The sequence below is a fragment of the Oncorhynchus mykiss genome, unplaced genomic scaffold, assembly GCF_013265735.2.
Source record: "Oncorhynchus mykiss isolate Arlee unplaced genomic scaffold, USDA_OmykA_1.1 un_scaffold_673, whole genome shotgun sequence".
NCBI classification, from domain to species: domain Eukaryota; kingdom Metazoa; phylum Chordata; class Actinopteri; order Salmoniformes; family Salmonidae; genus Oncorhynchus; species Oncorhynchus mykiss.
The window spans coordinates 1-18,756 of record NW_023494120.1 but is presented as its reverse complement, the minus strand read 5'-3'; the positions used below and the strand labels follow the sequence as shown (position 1 = coordinate 18,756).

The following is an 18,756-nucleotide window of genomic DNA, read 5'->3' as shown; positions in this document are numbered from 1 at the left end:
GAAGATGAAGTGAAAATGAATTCACTGTTGTTCTGGACTTTCACACAATACATACTTTTGTCAAGGTGGATACCACATCTTAAGGTCCATATCGATATGTATTACTTTAGAATGAAATCAATCTTTTTGTCTCAGGGGTTGTAGAATTTCAGACCATACATATATTTTGGCACGGTGGTTTCAAAAATTTGATGTTCGGTATCAATATTTTTTTTTCTTCTTTTTGGACATTTTTACAAGAAGGGCCTCGTTAGCGCAGTAGGTAGTGCGTCAGTCTCATAATCTGAAGGTCGTGAGTTCGATCCTCACACGGGGCAGCAAACCTTTTAAAAAGAGTGTTGGCTGAAGATGAAGTGAAAATGAATTCTCTGTCGTTCTGGACTTTCACACAATACATACTTTTGTCAAGGTGGATACCACATCTTAAGGTCCATATCGATATGTATTACTTTAGAATGAAATCAATCTTTTTGTCTCAGGGGTTGTAGAATTTCAGACCATACATATATTTTGGCACGGTGGTTTCAACATCAGTGTCAAAATTTGATGTTCGGTATCAATATTTTTTTTTCTTATTTTTGGACACTTTTGAAAGAAGGGCCTTGTTAGCGCAGTAGGTAGCGCGTCAGTCTCATAATCTGAAGGTCGTGAGTTCGATCCTCACACGGGGCAGCAAAGCCTTTAAAAAGAGTGTTGGCTGAAGATGAAGTGAAAATGAATTCACTGTCGTTCTGGACATTCACACAATACATACTTTTGTCAAGGTGGATACCACATCTTAAGGTCCATATCGATATGTATTACTTTAGAATGAAATCAATCTTTTTGTCTCAGGGGTTGTAGAATTTCAGACAATACATATATTTTGGCACGGTGGTTTCAAAAATTTGATGTTCGGTATCGATATTTTTTTTCTTCTTTTTGGACAATTTTGCAAGACGGGCCTCGTTAGCGCAGTAGGTAGCGCGTCAGTCTCATAATCTGAAGGTCGTGAGTTCGATCCTCACACGGGGCAGCAAAGCTTTTAAAAAGAGTGTTGGCTGAAGATGAAGTGAAAATGAATTCACTGTCGTTCTGGACTTTCACACAATACATACTTTTGTCAAGGTGGATACCACATCTTAAGGTCCATATCGATATGTATTACTTTAGAATGAAATCAATGTTTTTGTCTCAGGGGTTGTAGACTTTCAGACCATACATATATTTTGGAACGGTGGTTTCAACATCAGTGTCAAAATTTGATGTTCGGTATCAATATTTTTTTTTCTTATTTTTGGACATTTTTGCAAGAAGGGCCTCGTTAGCGCAGTAGGTAGCGCGTCAGTCTCATAATCTGAAGGTCGTGAGTTCGATCCTCACACGGGGCAGCAAAGCTTTTAAAAAGAGTGTTGGCTGAAGATGAAGTGAAAATGAATTCACTGTCGTTCTGGACTTTCACACAATACATACTTTTGTCAAGGTGGATACCACATCTTAAGGTCCATATCGATATGTATTACTTTAGAATGAAATCAATCTTTTTGTCTCAGGGGTTGTAGAATTTCAGACCATACATATATTTTGGCACGGTGGTTTCAAAAATTTGATGTTCGGTATCGATATTTTTTTTTCTTATTTTTGGACACTTTTGAAAGAAGGGCCTCGTTAGCGCAGTAGGTAGCGCGTCAGTCTCATAATCTGAAGGTCGTGAGTTCGATCCTCACACGGGGCAGCAAAGCTTTTAAAAAGAGTGTTGGCTGAAGATGAAGTGAAAATGAATTCACTGTTGTTCTGGACTTTCACACAATACATACTTTTGTCAAGGTGGATACCACATCTTAAGGTCCATATCGATATGTATTACTTTAGAATGAAATCAATCTTTTTGTCTCAGGGGTTGTAGAATTTCAGACCATACATATATTTTGGCACGGTGGTTTCAAAAATTTGATGTTCGGTATCAATATTTTTTTTTCTTATTTTTGGACACTTTTGAAAGAAGGGCCTCGTTAGCGCAGTAGGTAGCGCGTCAGTCTCATAATCTGAAGGTCGTGAGTTCGATCCTCACACGGGGCAGCAAAGCTTTTAAAAAGAGTGTTGGCTGAAGATGAAGTGAAAATGAATTCACTGTTGTTCTGGACTTTCACACAATACATACTTTTGTCAAGGTGGATACCACATCTTAAGGTCCATATCGATATGTATTACTTTAGAATGAAATCTATATTTTTGTCTCAGGGGTTGTAGACTTTCAGACCATACATATATTTTGGCACGGTGGTTTCAACATCAGTGTCAAAATTTGATGTTCGGTATCAATATTTTTTTTTCTTATTTTTGGACATTTTTGCAAGAAGGGCCTCGTTAGCGCAGTAGGTAGCGCGTCAGTCTCATAATCTGAAGGTCGTGAGTTCGATCCTCACACGGGGCAGCAAAGCTTTTAAAAAGAGTGTTGGCTGAAGATGAAGTGAAAATGAATTCACTGTCGTTCTGGACTTTCACACAATACATACTTTTGTCAAGGTGGATACCACATCTTAAGGTCCATATCGATATGTATTACTTTAGAATGAAATCAATCTTTTTGTCTCAGGGGTTGTAGAATTTCAGACCATACATATATTTTGGCACGGTGGTTTCAAAAATTTGATGTTCGGTATCGATATTTTTTTTTCTTATTTTTGGACACTTTTGAAAGAAGGGCCTCGTTAGCGCAGTAGGTAGCGCGTCAGTCTCATAATCTGAAGGTCGTGAGTTCGATCCTCACACGGGGCAGCAAAGCTTTTAAAAAGAGTGTTGGCTGAAGATGAAGTGAAAATGAATTCACTGTTGTTCTGGACTTTCACACAATACATACTTTTGTCAAGGTGGATACCACATCTTAAGGTCCATATCGATATGTATTACTTTAGAATGAAATCAATCTTTTTGTCTCAGGGGTTGTAGAATTTCAGACAATACATATATTTTGGCACGGTGGTTTCAAAAATTTGATGTTCGGTATCGATATTTTTTTTCTTCTTTTTGGACAATTTTGCAAGACGGGCCTCGTTAGCGCAGTAGGTAGCGCGTCAGTCTCATAATCTGAAGGTCGTGAGTTCGATCCTCACACGGGGCAGCAAGCTTTTAAAAAGAGTGTTGGCTGAAGATGAAGTGAAAATGAATTCACTGTCGTTCTACATATATTTTGGCACGGTGGTTTCAACATCAGTGTCAAAATTTGATGTTCGGTATCAATATTTTTTTTTCTTATTTTTGGACGCTTTTGAAAGAAGGTCCTCGTTAGCGCAGTAGGTAGCGCGTCAGTCTCATAATCTGACGGTCGTGAGTTCGATCCTCACACGGGGCAGCAAAGCTTTTAAAAAGAGTGTTGGCTGAAGATGAAGTGAAAATTAGTTCACTGTCGTTTTGGACTTTCACACAATACATACTTTTGTCAAGGTGGATACCTCATCTTAAGGTCCATATCGATATGTATTACTTTAGAATGAAATCAATCTTTTTGTCTCAGGGGTTGTAGAATTTCAGACCATACATATATTTTGGCACGGTGGTTTCAAAAATTTGATATTCGGTATCGATATTTTTTTTTCTTCTTTTTGGACAATTTTGCAAGAAGGGCCCTCGTTAGCGCAGTAGGTAGCGCGTCAGTCTCATAATCTGAAGGTCGTGAGTTCGATCCTCACACGGGGCAGCAAAGCTTTTAAAAAGAGTGTTGGCTGAAGATGAAGTGAAAATGAATTCACTGTCGTTCTGGACTTTCACACAATACATACTTTTGTCAAGGTGGATACCACATCTTAAGGTCCATATCGATATGTATTACTTTAGAATGAAATCAATGTTTTTGTCTCAGGGGTTGTAGACTTTCAGACCATACATATATTTTGGCACGGTGGTTTCAACATCAGTGTCAAAATTTGATGTTCGGTATCAATATTTTTTTTTCTTATTTTTGGACATTTTTGCAAGAAGGGCCTCGTTAGCGCAGTAGGTAGCGCGTCAGTCTCATAATCTGAAGGTCGTGAGTTCGATCCTCACACGGGGCAGCAAAGCTTTTAAAAAGAGTGTTGGCTGAAGATGAAGTGAAAATGAATTCACTGTCGTTCTGGACTTTCACACAATACATACTTTTGTCAAGGTGGATACCACATCTTAAGGTCCATATCGATATGTATTACTTTAGAATGAAATCAATCTTTTTGTCTCAGGGGTTGTAGAATTTCAGACCATACATATATTTTGGCACGGTGGTTTCAAAAATTTGATGTTCGGTATCGATATTTTTTTTTCTTATTTTTGGACACTTTTGAAAGAAGGGCCTCGTTAGCGCAGTAGGTAGCGCGTCAGTCTCATAATCTGAAGGTCGTGAGTTCGATCCTCACACGGGGCAGCAAAGCTTTTAAAAAGAGTGTTGGCTGAAGATGAAGTGAAAATGAATTCACTGTTGTTCTGGACTTTCACACAATACATACTTTTGTCAAGGTGGATACCACATCTTAAGGTCCATATCGATATGTATTACTTTAGAATGAAATCAATCTTTTTGTCTCAGGGGTTGTAGAATTTCAGACCATACATATATTTTGGCACGGTGGTTTCAAAAATTTGATGTTCGGTATCAATATTTTTTTTTCTTATTTTTGGACACTTTTGAAAGAAGGGCCTCGTTAGCGCAGTAGGTAGCGCGTCAGTCTCATAATCTGAAGGTCGTGAGTTCGATCCTCACACGGGGCAGCAAAGCTTTTAAAAAGAGTGTTGGCTGAAGATGAAGTGAAAATGAATTCACTGTTGTTCTGGACTTTCACACAATACATACTTTTGTCAAGGTGGATACCACATCTTAAGGTCCATATCGATATGTATTACTTTAGAATGAAATCTATATTTTGTCTCAGGGGTTGTAGACTTTCAGACCATACATATATTTTGGCACGGTGGTTTCAAAAATTTGATGTTCGGTATCAATATTTTTTTTTCTTATTTTTGGACACTTTTGAAAGAAGGGCCTCGTTAGCGCAGTAGGTAGCGCGTCAGTCTCATAATCTGAAGGTCGTGAGTTCGATCCTCACACGGGGCAGCAAAGCTTTTAAAAAGAGTGTTGGCTGAAGATGAAGTGAAAATGAATTCACTGTTGTTCTGGACTTTCACACAATACATACTTTTGTCAAGGTGGATACCACATCTTAAGGTCCATATCGATATGTATTACTTTAGAATGAAATCAATCTTTTTGTCTCAGGGGTTGTAGAATTTCAGACCATACATATATTTTGGCACGGTGGTTTCAAAAATTTGATGTTCGGTATCAATATTTTTTTTTCTTCTTTTTGACATTTTTACAAGAAGGGCCCTCGTTAGCGCAGTAGGTAGTGCGTCAGTCTCATAATCTGAAGGTCGTGAGTTCGATCCTCACACGGGGCAGCAAAGCTTTTAAAAAGACAGTGTTGGCTGAAGTGAAAATTAATTCGCTGTCGTTTTGGACTTTCACACAATACATACTTTTGTCAAGGTGGATACCACATCTTAAGGTCCATATCGATATGTATTACTTTAGAATGAAATCAATCTTTTTGTCTCAGGGGTTGTAGAATTTCAGACCATACATATATTTTGTCACGGTGGTTCCAACATCAGTGTCAAAATTTGATGTTCGGTATCAATATTTTTTTTTCTTCTTTTTGGACATTTTTGCATGAAGGGCCTCGTTAGCCCAGTAGGTAGCGCGTCAGTCTCATAATCTGAAGGTCGTGAGTTCGATCCTCACACGGGGCAGCAAAGCTTTCAAAAAACAGTGTTGGCTGAAGTGAAAATTAATTCTCTGTCGTTCTGGACTTTCACACAATACATACTTCTCTAAAGGTGGATACCAGATCTTAAGGTCCATATCGATATGTATTACTTTAGAATGAAATCAATCTTTTTGTCTCAGGGGTTGTAGAATTTCAGACCATACATATATTTTGGCACGGTGGTTTCAACATGAGTGTCAAAATTTGATGTTCGGTATCAATATTTTTTTTTCTTCATTTTTGGAAATTTTTGCAAGAAGGGCCTCGTTAGCGCAGTAGGTAGCGCGTCAGTCTCATAATCTGAAGGTCGTGAGTTCGATCCTCACACGGGGCAGCAAAGCTTTTAAAAAGTCAGTGTTGGCTGAAGTGAAAATTAATTCTCTGTCGTTCTGGAATTTCACACAATCCATACTTTTGTCAAGGTGGATACCACATCTTAAGGTCCATATCGATATGTATTACTTTAGAATGAAATCAATCTTTTTGTCTCAGGGGTTGTAGACTTTCAGACCATACATATATTTTGGCACGGTGGTTTCAACATCAGTGTCAAAATTTGATGTTCGGTATCAATATTTTTTTTTCTTATTTTTGGACATTTTTGCAAGAAGGGCCTCGTTAGCGCAGTAGGTAGCGCGTCAGTCTCATAATCTGAAGGTCGTGAGTTCGATCCTCACACGGGGCAGCAAAGCTTTTAAAAAGAGTGTTGGCTGAAGATGAAGTGAAAATGAATTCACTGTCGTTCTGGACTTTCACACAATACATACTTTTGTCAAGGTGGATACCACATCTTAAGGTCCATATCGATATGTATTACTTTAGAATGAAATCAATCTTTTTGTCTCAGGGGTTGTAGAATTTCAGACCATACTTATATTTTGGAACGGTGGTTTCAACATCAGTGTCAAAATTTGATGTTCGGTATCGATATTTTTTTTTCTTCTTTTTGGACATTCTTGCTGGAAGGGCCTCGTTAGCGCAGTAGGTAGCGTGTCAGTTTCATAATCTGAAGGTCGTGAGTTCGATCCTCACACGGGCAGCAAAGCTTTTAAAAAAACAGTGTTGGCTGAAGTGAAAATTAATTTTCTGTCGTTCTGGACTTTCACACAATACATACTTTTGTCAAGGTGGATACCACATCTTAAGGTCCATATCGATATGTATTACTTTAGAATGAAATCAATCTTTTTGTCTCAGGGGTTGTAGAATTTCAGACCATACATATATTTTGGCACGGTGGTTTCAAAAATGTGATGTTCGGTATCAATATTTTTTTTTCTTCTTTTTGGACATTTTTACAAGAAGGGCCTCGTTAGCGCAGTAGGTAGAGCGTCAGTCTCATAATCTGAAGGTCGTGAGTTCGATCCTCACACGGGGCAGCAAAGCTTTTAAAAAGAGTGTTGGCTGAAGATGAAGTGAAAATGAATTCACTGTCGTTCTGGACTTTCACACAATACATACTTTTGTCAAGGTGGATACCACATCTTAAGGTCCATATCGATATGTATTACTTTAGAATGAAATCAATCTTTTTGTCTCAGGGGTTTGTAGAATTTCAGACCATACATATATTTTGGCACGGTGGTTTAAAAAAATTTGATGTTCGGTATCAATATTTTTTCTTCTTCTTTTTGGACATTTTTACAAGAAGGGCCTCGTTAGCGCAGTAGGTAGCGTGTCAGTCTCATAATCTGAAGGTCGTGAGATTTCGATCCTCACACGGGGCAGCAAAGCTTTTAAAAAGAGTGTTGGCTGAAGATGAAGTGAAAATGAATTCACTGTCGTTTTGGACTTTCACACAATACATACTTTTGTCAAGGTGGATACCACATCTTAAGGTCCATATCGATATGTATTACTTAAGAATGAAATCAATCTTTTTGTCTCAGGGGTTGTAGAATTTCAGACCATACATATATTTTGGCACGGTGGTTTCAAAATTTGATGTTCGGTATCAATATATTTTTTTTTCTTCTTTTTGGACATTTTTACAAGAAGGGCCTCGTTAGCGCAGTAGGTAGCGCGTCAGTCTCATAATCTGAAGGTCGTGAGTTCGATCCTCACATGGGGCAGCAAAGCTTTTAAAAAGAGTGTTGGCTGAAGATGAAGTGATGGCCTGAAGATGAAGTGAAAATGAATTCACTGTCGTTCTGGACTTTCACACAATACATACTTTTGTCAAGGTGGATACCACATCTTAAGGTCCATATCGATATGTATTACTTTAGAATGAAATCAATGTTTTTGTCTCAGGGGTTGTAGAATTTCAGACCATACATATATTTTGGCACGGTGGTTTCAAAATTTGATGTTCGGTATCAATATATTTTTTTTCTTCTTTTTGGACATTTTTACAAGAAGGGACTCGTTAGCGCAGTAGGTAGCGCGTCAGTCTCATAATCTGAAGGTCGTGAGTTCGATCCTCACATGGGGCAGCAAAGCTTTTAAAAGAGTGTTGGCTGAAGATGAAGTGAAAATGAATTCACTGTCGTTCTGGACTTTCACACAATACATACTTTTGTCAAGGTGGATACCACATCTTAAGGTCCATATCGATATGTATTACTTTAGAATGAAATCTATATTTTTGTCTCAGGGGTTGTAGAATTTCAGACCATACATATATTTTGGCACGGTGGTTTCAAAAATTTGATGTTCGGTATCGAATTATTTTTTTTCTTATTTTTGGACACTTTTGAAAGAAGGGCCTCGTTAGCGCAGTAGGTAGCGCGTCAGTCTCATAATCTGAAGGTCGTGAGTTCGATCCTCACATGGGGCAGCAAAGCTTTTAAAAAGAGTGTTGGCTGAAGATGAAGTGATGGCTGAAGATGAAGTGAAAATGAATTCACTGTCGTTCTGGACTTTCACACAATACATACTTTTGTCAAGGTGGATACCACATCTTAAGGTCCATATCGATATGTATTACTTTAGAATGAAATCAATCTTTTTGTCTCAGGGGTTGTAGAATTTCAGACCATACATATATTTTGGCACGGTGGTTTCAAAAATTTGATGTTCGGTATCAATATATTTTTTTTTCTTCTTTTTGGACATTTTTACAAGAAGGGCCTCGTTAGCGCAGTAGGTAGCGCGTCAGTCTCATAATCTGAAGGTCGGTGAGTTCGATCCTCACATGGGGCAGCAAAGCTTTTAAAAAGAGTGTTGGCTGAAGATGAAGTGAAAATGAATTCACTGTCGTTCTGGACTTTCACACAATACATACTTTTGTCAAGGTGGATACCACATCTTAAGGTCCATATCGATATGTATTACTTTAGAATGAAATCTATATTTTTGTCTCAGGGGTTGTAGAATTTCAGACCATACATATATTTTGGAACGGTGGTTTCAACATCAGTGTCAAAATTTGATGTTCGGTATCGATATTTTTTTTTTCTTCTTTTTGGACATTCTTGCTGGAAGGGCCTCGTTAGCGCAGTAGTGTAGCGTGTCAGTTTCATAATCTGAAGGTCGTGAGTTCGATCCTCACACGGGCAGCAAAGCTTTTAAAAAAACAGTGTGGCTGAAGTGAAAATTAATTTTCTGTCGTTCTGGACTTTCACACAATACATACTTTTGTCAAGGTGGATACCACATCTTAAGGTCCATATCGATATGTATTACTTTAGAATGAAATCAATCTTTTTGTCTCAGGGGTTGTAGAATTTCAGACCATACATATATTTTGGCACGGTGGTTTCAAAATGTGATGTTCGGTATCAATATTTTTTTTTCTTCTTTTGGACATTTTTACAAGAAGGGCCTCGTTAGCGCAGTAGGTAGCGCGTCAGTCTCATAATCTGAAGGTCGTGAGTTCGATCCTCACACGGGGCAGCAAAGCTTTTAAAAAGAGTGTTGGCTGAAGATGAAGTGAAAATGAATTCACTGTCGTTCTGGACTTTCACACAATACATACTTTTGTCAAGGTGGATACCACATCTTAAAGGTCCATATCGATATGTATTACTTTAGAATGAAATCAATCTTTTGTCTCAGGGGTTTGTAGAATTTCAGACCATACATATATTTTGGCACGGTGGTTTAAAAAATTTGATGTTCGGTATCAATATTTTTTCTTCTTCTTTTTTGGACATTTTTACAAGAAGGGCCCTCGTTAGCGCAGTAGGTAGCGTGTCAGTCTCATAATCTGAAGGTCGTGAGATTTCGATCCTCACACGGAGGCAGCAAAGCTTTTAAAAGGAGTGTTGGCTGAAGATGAAGTGAAAATGAATTCACTGTCGTTTTGGACTGTCACACAATACATACTTTGTCAAGGTGGATACCACATCTTAAGGTCCATATCGATATGTATTACTTAAGAATGAAATCAATCTTTTTGTCTCAGGGGTTGTAGAATTTTCAGACCATACATATATTTTGGCACGGTGGTTTCAAAAATTTGATGTTCGGTATCAATATATTTTTTTTCTTCTTTTTGGACATTTTTACAAGAAGGGCCTCGTTAGCGCAGTAGGTAGCGCGTCAGTCTCATAATCTGAAGGTCGTGAGTTCGATCCTCACACGGGGCAGCAAAGCTTTAAAAAGAGTGTTGGCTGAAGATGAAGGATGGTGAAAATGAATTCACTGTCGTTCTGGACTTTCACACAATACATACTTTTGTCAAGGTGGATACCACATCTTAAGGTCCATATCGATATGTATTACTTTAGAATGAAATCAATGTTTTTGTCTCAGGGGTTGTAGAATTTCAGACCATACATATATTTTGGCACGGTGGTTTCAAAAATTTGATGTTCGGTATCAATATATTTTTTTCTTCTTTTTGGACATTTTTACAAGAAGGGACTCGTTAGCGCAGTAGGTAGCGCGTCAGTCTCATAATCTGAAGGTCGTGAGTTCGATCCTCACATGGGGCAGCAAAGCTTTTAAAAAGAGTGTTGGCTGAAGATGAAGTGAAAATGAATTCACTGTCGTTCTGGACTTTCACACAATACATACTTTTGTCAAGGTGGATACCACATCTTAAGGTCCATATCGATATGTATTACTTTAGAATGAAATCTATATTTTTGTCTCAGGGGTGTAGAATTTCAGACCATACATATATTTTGGCACGGTGGTTTCAAAAATTTGATGTTCGGTATCGATATTTTTTTTTCTTATTTTTGGACACTTTGAAAGAAGGGCCTCGTTAGCGCAGTAGGTAGCGCGTCAGTCTCATAATCTGAAGGTCGTGAGTTCGATCCTCACATGGGGCAGCAAAGCTTTTAAAAGAGTGTTGGCTGAAGATGAAGTGATGGCTGAAGATGAAGTGAAAATGAATCACTGTCGTTCTGGACTTTCACACAATACATACTTTTGTCAAGGTGGATACCACATCTTAAGGTCCATATCGATATGTATTACTTTAGAATGAAATCAATCTTTTTGTCTCAGGGGTTGTAGAATTTCAGACCATACATATATTTTGGCACGGTGGTTTCAAAAATTTGATGTTCGGTATCAATATATTTTTTTTCTTCTTTTGGACATTTTACAAGAAGGGCTCGTTAGCGCAGTAGGTAGCGCGTCAGTCTCATAATCTGAAGGTCGTGAGTTCGACTCACATGGGGCAGCAAAGCTTTTAAAAAGAGTGTTGGCTGAAGATGAAGTGAAAATGAATTCACTGTCGTTCTGGACTTTCACACAATACATACTTTTGTCAAGGTGGATACCACATCTTAAGGTCCATATCGATATGTATTACTTTAGAATGAAATCTATATTTTTGTCTCAGGGGTTGTAGAATTTCAGACCATACATATTTTGGCACGGTGGTTTCAAAATTTGATGTTCGGTATCGATATTTTTTTTCTTATTTTTGGACACTTTTGAAAGAAGGGCCTTGTTAGCGCAGTAGGTAGCGCGTCAGTCTCATAATCTGAAGGTCGTGAGTTCGATCCTCACACGGGGCAGCAAAGCTTTTAAAAAGAGTGTTGGCTGAAGATGAAGTGAAAATGAATTCACTGTCGTTCTGGACTTTCACACAATACATACATTTGTCAAGGTGGATACCACATCTTAAGGTCCATATCGATATGTATTACTTTAGAATGAAATCAATCTTTTTGTCTCAGGGGTGTAGAATTTCAGACCATACATATATTTTGGCACGGTGGTTTCAAAAATTTGATGTTCGGTATCAATATATTTTTTTTCTTCTTTTGGACATTTTTACAAGAAGGGCCTCGTTAGCGCAGTAGGTAGCGCGTCAGTCTCATAATCTGAAGGTCGTGAGTTCGATCCTCACATGGGGCAGCAAAGCTTTTAAAAAGAGTGTTGTGAAGATGAAGTGATGGCTGAAGATGAAGTGAAAATGAATTCACTGTCGTTCTGGACTTTCACACAATACATACTTTTGTCAAGGTGGATACCACATCTTAAGGTCCATATCGATATGTATTACTTTAGAATGAAATCAATGTTTTGTCTCAGGGGTTGTAGAATTTCAGACCATACATATATTTTGGCACGGTGGTTTCAAAATTTGATGTTCGGTATCAATATATTTTTTTTCTTCTTTTGGACATTTTTACAAGAATGGCCTCGTTAGCGCAGTATGTAGCGCGTCAGTCTCATAATCTGAAGGTCGTGAGTTCGATCCTCACACGGGGCAGCAAAGCTTTTAAAAAGAGTGTTGGCTGAAGATGAAGTGAAAATGAATTCACTGTCGTTCTGGACTTTCACACAATACATACTTTTGTCAAGGTGGATACCACATCTTAAGGTCCATATCGATATGTATTACTTTAGAATGAAATCAATCTTTTTGTCTCAGGGGTTGTAGAATTTCAGACCATACATATATTTTGGCACGGTGGTTTCAAAAATTTGATGTTCGGTATCAATATATTTTTTTTCTTCTTTTTGGACATTTTTACAAGAAGGGCCTCGTTAGCGCAGTAGGTAGCGCGTCAGTCTCATAATCTGAAGGTCGTGAGTTCGATCCTCACATGGGGCAGCAAAGCTTTTAAAAAGAGTGTTGGCTGAAGATGAAGTGAAAATGAATTCACTGTCGTTCTGGACTTTCACACAATACATACTTTTGTCAAGGTGGATACCACATCTTAAGGTCCATATCGATATGTATTACTTTAGAATGAAATCTATATTTTTGTCTCAGGGGTTGTAGAATTTCAGACCATACATATATTTGGCATGGTGGTTTCAAAAATTTGATGTTCGGTATCGATATTTTTTTTTTATTTTTGGACACTTTTGAAAGAAGGGCCTCGTTAGCGCAGTAGGTAGCGCGTCAGTCTCATAATCTGAAGGTCGTGAGTTCGATCCTCACATGGGGCAGCAAAGCTTTTAAAAAGAGTGTTGGCTGAAGATGAAGTGATGGCTGAAGATGAAGTGAAAATGAACACTGTCGTTCTGGACTTTCACACAATACATACTTTTGTCAAGGTGGATACCACATCTTAAGGTCCATATCGATATGTATACTTTAGAATGAAATCAATGTTTTGTCTCAGGGGTTGTAGAATTTCAGACCATACATATATTTTGGCACGGTGGTTTCAAAAATTTTGATGTTCGGTATCTAGATATTTTTTTTTCTTATTTTTGGACACTTTTGAAAGAAGGGCCTTGTTAGCGCAGTAGGTAGCGCGTCAGTCTCATAATCTGAAGGTCGTGAGTTCGATCCTCACACGGGGCAGCAAAGCTTTTAAAAAGAGTGTTGGCTGAAGATGAAGTGAAACTGAATTCACTGTTGTTCTGGACTTTCACACAATACATACTTTTGTCAAGGTGGATACCACATCTTAAGGTCCATATCGATATGTATTACTTTAGAATGAAATCAATCTTTTTGTCTCAGGGGTTGTAGAATTTCAGACCATACATATATTTTGGCACGGTGGTTTCAAAAATTTGATGTTCGTATCAATATTTTTTTTTCTTCTTTTTGGACATTTTTACAAGAAGAACGGCCTCGTTAGCGCAGTAGGTAGCGCGTCAGTCTCATAATCTGAAGGTCGTGAGTTCGATCCTCACACGGGGCAGCAAAGCTTTTAAAAAGAGTGTTGGCTGAAGATGAAGTGAAAATCAATTCATTGTCGTTCTGGACTTTCACACAATACATACTTTGTCAAGGTGGATACCACATCTTAAGGTCCATATCGATATGTATTACTTTAGAATGAAATCAATGTTTTTGTCTCAGGGGTTGTAGAATTTCAGACCATACATATATTTTGGCACGGTGGTTTCAAAAATTTGATGTTCGGTATCAATATATTTTTTTTTCTTTTTGGACATTTTTACAAGAATGGCCTCGTTAGCGCAGTATGTAGCGCGTCAGTCTCATAATCTGAAGGTCGTGAGTTCGATCCTCACACGGGGCAGCAAAGCTTTTAAAAAGAGTGTTGGCTGAAGATGAAGTGAAAATGAATTCACTGTCGTTCTGGACTTTCACACAATACATACTTTTGTCAAGGTGGATACCACATCTTAAGGTCCATATCGATATGTATTACTTTAGAATGAAATCAATCTTTTTGTCTCAGGGTTGTAGAATTTCAGACCATACATATATTTGGCACGGTGGTTTCAAAAATTTGATGTTCGGTATCAATATATTTTTTTTCTTCTTTTGGACATTTTTACAAGAAGGGCCTCGTTAGCGCAGTAGGTAGCGCGTCAGTCTCATAATCTGAAGGTCGTGAGTTCGATCCTCACATGGGGCAGCAAAGCTTTTAAAAAGAGTGTGGCTGAAGATGAAGTGAAAATGAATTCACTGTCGTTCTGGACTTTCACACAATACATACTTTTGTCAAGGTGGATACCACATCTTAAGGTCCATATCGATATGTATTACTTTAGAATGAAATCTATATTTTTGTCTCAGGGGTTGTAGAATTTCAGACCATACATATATTTGGCACGGTGGTTTCAAAAATTTGATGTTCGGTATCAATATATTTTTTCTTCTTTTTGGTCATTTTTACAAGAAGGGCCTCGTTAGCGCAGTAGGTAGCGCGTCAGTCTCATAATCTGAAGGTCGTGAGTTCGATCCTCACACGGGGCAGCAAAGCTTTTAAAAAGAGTGTTGGCTGAAGATGAAGTGAAAATGAATTCATTGTCGTTCTGGACTTTCACACAATACATACTTTTGTCAAGGTGGATACCACATCTTAAGGTCCATATCGATATGTATTACTTTAGAATGAAATCAATGTTTTTGTCTCAGGGGTTGTAGAATTTCAGACCATACATATATTTTGGCACGGTGGTTTAAAAAATTTGATGTTCGGTATCAATATCTTTTTTTGGGGGCCTCGTTAGCGCAGTAGGTAGCGCGTCAGTCTCATAATCTGAAGGTCGTGAGTTCGATCCTCACACGGGGCAGCAAAGCTTTTAAAAAGACAGTGTTGGTGAAGATGAAGTGATGGCTGAAGATGAAGTGAAAATGAATTCACTGTCGTTCTGGACTTTCACACAATACATACTTTTGTCAAGGTGGATACCACATCTTAAGGTCCATATCGATATGTATTACTTTAGAATGAAATCAATGTTTTTGTCTCAGGGGTTGTAGAATTTCAGACCATACATATATTTTGGCACGGTGGTTTCAAAAATTTGATGTTCGGTATCGATATTTTTTTTCTTATTTTTGGACACTTTGAAAGAAGGGCCTTGTTAGCGCAGTAGGTAGCGCGTCAGTCTCATAATCTGAAGGTCGTGAGTTCGATCCTCACACGGGGCAGCAAAGCTTTTAAAAAGAGTGTTGGCTGAAGATGAAGTGAAACTGAATTCACTGTTGTTCTGGACTTTCACACAATACATACTTTTGTCAAGGTGGATACCACATCTTAAGGTCCATATCGATATGTATTACTTTAGAATGAAATCAATCTTTTTGTCTCAGGGGTTGTAGAATTTCAGACCATACATATATTTTGGCACGGTGGTTTCAAAAATTTGATGTTCGTTATCAATATTTTTTTTCTTCTTTTTGGACATTTTTACAAGAACGGCCTCGTTAGCGCAGTAGGTAGCGCGTCAGTCTCATAATCTGAAGGTCGTGAGTTCGATCCTCACACGGGGCAGCAAAGCTTTTAAAAAGAGTGTTGGCTGAAGATGAAGTGAAAATCAATTCATTGTCGTTCTGGACTTTCACACAATACATACTTTTGTCAAGGTGGATACCACATCTTAAGGTCCATATCGATATGTATTACTTTAGAATGAAATCAATGTTTTTGTCTCAGGGTTTGTAGAATTTCAGACCATACATATATTTTGGCACGGTGGTTTCAAAAATTGATGTTCGGTATCAATATATTTTTTTTCTCTTTTTTGGACATTTTTACAAGAATGGCCTCGTTAGCGCAGTATGTAGCGCGTCAGTCTCATAATCTGAAGGTCGTGAGTTCGATCCTCACACGGGGCAGCAAAGCTTTTAAAAAGAGTGTTGGCTGAAGATGAAGTGAAAATGAATTCACTGTCGTTCTGGACTTTCACACAATACATACTTTTGTCAAGGTGGATACCACATCTTAAGGTCCATATCGATATGTATTACTTTAGAATGAAATCAATCTTTTTGTCTCAGGGGTTGTAGAATTTCAGACCATACATATATTTTGGCACGGTGGTTTCAAAAATTTGATGTTCGGTATCAATATATTTTTTTCTCTTTTTGGACATTTTTACAAGAAGGGCCTCGTTAGCGCAGTAGGTAGCGCGTCAGTCTCATAATCTGAAGGTCGTGAGTTCGATCCTCACATGGGGCAGCAAAGCTTTAAAAAGAGTGTTGGCTGAAGATGAAGTGAAAATGAATTCACTGTCGTTCTGGACTTTCACACAATACATACTTTTGTCAAGGTGGATACCACATCTTAAGGTCCATATCGATATGTATTACTTTAGAATGAAATCTAATTTTTGTCTCAGGGGTTGTAGAATTTCAGACCATACATATATTTTGGCACGGTGGTTTCAAAAATTTGATGTTCGGTATCAATATATTTTTTTTCTTCTTTTGGACATTTTTACAAGAAGGGCCTCGTTAGCGCAGTAGGTAGCGCGTCAGTCTCATAATCTGAAGGTCGTGAGTTCGATCCTCACACGGGGCAGCAAAGCTTTTAAAAAAGAGTGTTGGCTGAAGATGAAGTGAAAATGAATTCATTGTCGTTCTGGACTTTCACACAATACATACTTTTGTCAAGGTGGATACCACATCTTAAGGTCCATATCGATATGTATTACTTTAGAATGAAATCAATGTTTTTGTCTCAGGGGTTGTAGAATTTCAGACCATACATATATTTTGGCACGGTGTGGTTAAAAAAATTTGATGTTCGGTATCAATATATTTTTTTGGGGGCCTCGTTAGCGCAGTAGGTAGCGCGTCAGTCTCATAATCTGAAGGTTGTGAGTTCGATCCTCACACGGGGCAGCAAAGCTTTTAAAAAGACAGTGTTGGCTGAAGTGAAAATGAATTCTCTGTCGTTCTGGACTTTCACACAATACATACTTCTGTCAAGGTGGATACCACATCTTAAGGTCCATATCGATATGTATTACTTTAGAATGAAATCAATATTTTTGTCTCAGGGGTTGTAGAATTTCAGACCATACATATATTTTGGCCGGTGGTTTCAAAAATTTGATGTTCGGTATCAATATATTTTTTTTCTTCTTTTTGGACATTTTTACAAGAAGGGCCTCGTTAGCGCAGTAGGTAGCGCGTCAGTCTCATAATCTGAAGGTCGTGAGTTCGATCCTCACATGGGGCAGCAAAGCTTTTAAAAAGAGTGTTGGCTGAAGATGAAGTGAAAATGAATTCACTGTCGTTCTGGACTTTCACACAATACATACTTTTGTCAAGGTGGATACCACATCTTAAAATTCCATATTGATATGTATCACTTTAGAATGAAATCAATTTTTAGTCTCAGGGGTTGTAGAATTTCAGACCATACATATATTTGGAACGGTGGTTTCAAACATCAGTGTCAAAATTTGATGTTCGGTATCAATATTTTTTTTTCTTTTTTGGACATTTTTACAAGAAGGGCCTCGTTAGCGCAGTAGGTAGCGTGTCAGTCTCATAATCTGAAGGTCGTGAGTTCGATCCTCACACGGGGCAGCAAAGCTTTTAAAAAAACAGTGTTGGCTGAAGTGAAAATTAATTTCTGTCGTTCTGGACTTTCACACAATACATACTTCTGTCAAGGTGGATACCACATCTTAAGGTCCATATCGATATGTATCACTTTGAAACAGCTAGTGTAAAACAGATCTTCCTCCGGGTGTGTGCCGTAAGAACAAACAAACCCATGTGACAGAAAAACGGAACGTGATTGTGACGTCATCGTGTGAAAACAGCAACCAGAAGTGTTTATATTAATAATGTGTTCAGTAAATAACGAAGAGCAGCCAAACACCATATTTACTCTCACACGTTTTACACCGCAGTCATACTCCGGTGATACGGATAAATAAATAATATGTTTGATTTGTAGAAAAAAAAACGGCACAAAAGGTCTTATAACAGTCAGATAACACATATTATACTATCATTGTCCTCTTCTTCGTTGCTTCCACGTGTTCAGAGATGTTCTCACGCGCCCACACGCACACACCATACCGCACACTCCAGTCTGAGTCACACTCCAGTCTGATCCAGGTCCAGTTGCTGCAGTCCGGGATTACAGATAGAGTCTGGAGAAATGACACACAGTCAGTAACACAACAGACACTCCTCTGTTTTCTACTCTTAAAGATAGTCCTGGAGACAGACACACTCCATCAGTAACACAACAGACACTCCTCTGTTTCTACTCTTGTAGAGAAGGGGGGGACGGGGACTCTTGTAGAGGAAGGGGGACGGGGACTCTTGTAGAGAAGGGGGGGACGGGGACTCTTGTAGAGAAGGGGGACGGGGATCTGTATGAGAAGGGGGGTCGGGGACTCTTGTAGAGAAGGGGGACGGGGACTTTGTAGAGAAGGGGGGGATGGGGAC

General features: G+C 38.4%; 35 non-coding genes across 35 annotated transcripts; all 35 read left to right on the top strand.

The window, feature by feature from the left end:
• Positions 1-599: 599 nt before the first annotated feature.
• On the top strand, positions 600-672 carry trnam-cau. Its single transcript has one exon. It is a non-coding gene; the product is annotated as a tRNA-Met (tRNA).
• Positions 673-942: 270 nt separating this feature from the next.
• Positions 943-1,015, top strand: trnam-cau. The gene has a single exon. It is a non-coding gene; the product is annotated as a tRNA-Met (tRNA).
• Positions 1,016-1,297: 282 nt separating this feature from the next.
• trnam-cau lies at positions 1,298-1,370 on the top strand. The gene has a single exon. It is a non-coding gene; the product is annotated as a tRNA-Met (tRNA).
• A 271-nt stretch (positions 1,371-1,641) lies between these two features.
• trnam-cau lies at positions 1,642-1,714 on the top strand. The gene has a single exon. It is a non-coding gene; the product is annotated as a tRNA-Met (tRNA).
• Positions 1,715-1,985: 271 nt separating this feature from the next.
• trnam-cau lies at positions 1,986-2,058 on the top strand. Its single transcript has one exon. It is a non-coding gene; the product is annotated as a tRNA-Met (tRNA).
• A 282-nt stretch (positions 2,059-2,340) lies between these two features.
• trnam-cau lies at positions 2,341-2,413 on the top strand. The gene has a single exon. It is a non-coding gene; the product is annotated as a tRNA-Met (tRNA).
• A 271-nt stretch (positions 2,414-2,684) lies between these two features.
• Positions 2,685-2,757, top strand: trnam-cau. The gene has a single exon. It is a non-coding gene; the product is annotated as a tRNA-Met (tRNA).
• A 270-nt stretch (positions 2,758-3,027) lies between these two features.
• On the top strand, positions 3,028-3,100 carry trnam-cau. Its single transcript has one exon. It is a non-coding gene; the product is annotated as a tRNA-Met (tRNA).
• Positions 3,101-3,958: 858 nt separating this feature from the next.
• On the top strand, positions 3,959-4,031 carry trnam-cau. Its single transcript has one exon. It is a non-coding gene; the product is annotated as a tRNA-Met (tRNA).
• A 271-nt stretch (positions 4,032-4,302) lies between these two features.
• Positions 4,303-4,375, top strand: trnam-cau. The gene has a single exon. It is a non-coding gene; the product is annotated as a tRNA-Met (tRNA).
• Positions 4,376-4,646: 271 nt separating this feature from the next.
• Positions 4,647-4,719, top strand: trnam-cau. The gene has a single exon. It is a non-coding gene; the product is annotated as a tRNA-Met (tRNA).
• Positions 4,720-4,989: 270 nt separating this feature from the next.
• Positions 4,990-5,062, top strand: trnam-cau. The gene has a single exon. It is a non-coding gene; the product is annotated as a tRNA-Met (tRNA).
• Positions 5,063-6,035: 973 nt separating this feature from the next.
• Positions 6,036-6,108, top strand: trnam-cau. Its single transcript has one exon. It is a non-coding gene; the product is annotated as a tRNA-Met (tRNA).
• A 278-nt stretch (positions 6,109-6,386) lies between these two features.
• On the top strand, positions 6,387-6,459 carry trnam-cau. The gene has a single exon. It is a non-coding gene; the product is annotated as a tRNA-Met (tRNA).
• Positions 6,460-7,773: 1,314 nt separating this feature from the next.
• On the top strand, positions 7,774-7,846 carry trnam-cau. Its single transcript has one exon. It is a non-coding gene; the product is annotated as a tRNA-Met (tRNA).
• A 634-nt stretch (positions 7,847-8,480) lies between these two features.
• On the top strand, positions 8,481-8,553 carry trnam-cau. The gene has a single exon. It is a non-coding gene; the product is annotated as a tRNA-Met (tRNA).
• Positions 8,554-9,538: 985 nt separating this feature from the next.
• On the top strand, positions 9,539-9,611 carry trnam-cau. Its single transcript has one exon. It is a non-coding gene; the product is annotated as a tRNA-Met (tRNA).
• Positions 9,612-10,233: 622 nt separating this feature from the next.
• trnam-cau lies at positions 10,234-10,306 on the top strand. Its single transcript has one exon. It is a non-coding gene; the product is annotated as a tRNA-Met (tRNA).
• Positions 10,307-10,923: 617 nt separating this feature from the next.
• trnam-cau lies at positions 10,924-10,996 on the top strand. Its single transcript has one exon. It is a non-coding gene; the product is annotated as a tRNA-Met (tRNA).
• Positions 10,997-11,619: 623 nt separating this feature from the next.
• Positions 11,620-11,692, top strand: trnam-cau. Its single transcript has one exon. It is a non-coding gene; the product is annotated as a tRNA-Met (tRNA).
• Positions 11,693-11,962: 270 nt separating this feature from the next.
• trnam-cau lies at positions 11,963-12,035 on the top strand. The gene has a single exon. It is a non-coding gene; the product is annotated as a tRNA-Met (tRNA).
• A 630-nt stretch (positions 12,036-12,665) lies between these two features.
• On the top strand, positions 12,666-12,738 carry trnam-cau. Its single transcript has one exon. It is a non-coding gene; the product is annotated as a tRNA-Met (tRNA).
• Positions 12,739-13,006: 268 nt separating this feature from the next.
• On the top strand, positions 13,007-13,079 carry trnam-cau. Its single transcript has one exon. It is a non-coding gene; the product is annotated as a tRNA-Met (tRNA).
• A 288-nt stretch (positions 13,080-13,367) lies between these two features.
• trnam-cau lies at positions 13,368-13,440 on the top strand. The gene has a single exon. It is a non-coding gene; the product is annotated as a tRNA-Met (tRNA).
• Positions 13,441-13,713: 273 nt separating this feature from the next.
• trnam-cau lies at positions 13,714-13,786 on the top strand. The gene has a single exon. It is a non-coding gene; the product is annotated as a tRNA-Met (tRNA).
• A 611-nt stretch (positions 13,787-14,397) lies between these two features.
• On the top strand, positions 14,398-14,470 carry trnam-cau. Its single transcript has one exon. It is a non-coding gene; the product is annotated as a tRNA-Met (tRNA).
• A 268-nt stretch (positions 14,471-14,738) lies between these two features.
• Positions 14,739-14,811, top strand: trnam-cau. Its single transcript has one exon. It is a non-coding gene; the product is annotated as a tRNA-Met (tRNA).
• A 247-nt stretch (positions 14,812-15,058) lies between these two features.
• On the top strand, positions 15,059-15,131 carry trnam-cau. The gene has a single exon. It is a non-coding gene; the product is annotated as a tRNA-Met (tRNA).
• A 288-nt stretch (positions 15,132-15,419) lies between these two features.
• trnam-cau lies at positions 15,420-15,492 on the top strand. Its single transcript has one exon. It is a non-coding gene; the product is annotated as a tRNA-Met (tRNA).
• Positions 15,493-15,762: 270 nt separating this feature from the next.
• On the top strand, positions 15,763-15,835 carry trnam-cau. The gene has a single exon. It is a non-coding gene; the product is annotated as a tRNA-Met (tRNA).
• A 614-nt stretch (positions 15,836-16,449) lies between these two features.
• On the top strand, positions 16,450-16,522 carry trnam-cau. The gene has a single exon. It is a non-coding gene; the product is annotated as a tRNA-Met (tRNA).
• Positions 16,523-16,791: 269 nt separating this feature from the next.
• trnam-cau lies at positions 16,792-16,864 on the top strand. Its single transcript has one exon. It is a non-coding gene; the product is annotated as a tRNA-Met (tRNA).
• A 250-nt stretch (positions 16,865-17,114) lies between these two features.
• Positions 17,115-17,187, top strand: trnam-cau. The gene has a single exon. It is a non-coding gene; the product is annotated as a tRNA-Met (tRNA).
• Positions 17,188-17,454: 267 nt separating this feature from the next.
• trnam-cau lies at positions 17,455-17,527 on the top strand. Its single transcript has one exon. It is a non-coding gene; the product is annotated as a tRNA-Met (tRNA).
• A 280-nt stretch (positions 17,528-17,807) lies between these two features.
• Positions 17,808-17,880, top strand: trnam-cau. Its single transcript has one exon. It is a non-coding gene; the product is annotated as a tRNA-Met (tRNA).
• The last annotated feature ends 876 nt before the right edge of the window (positions 17,881-18,756 follow it).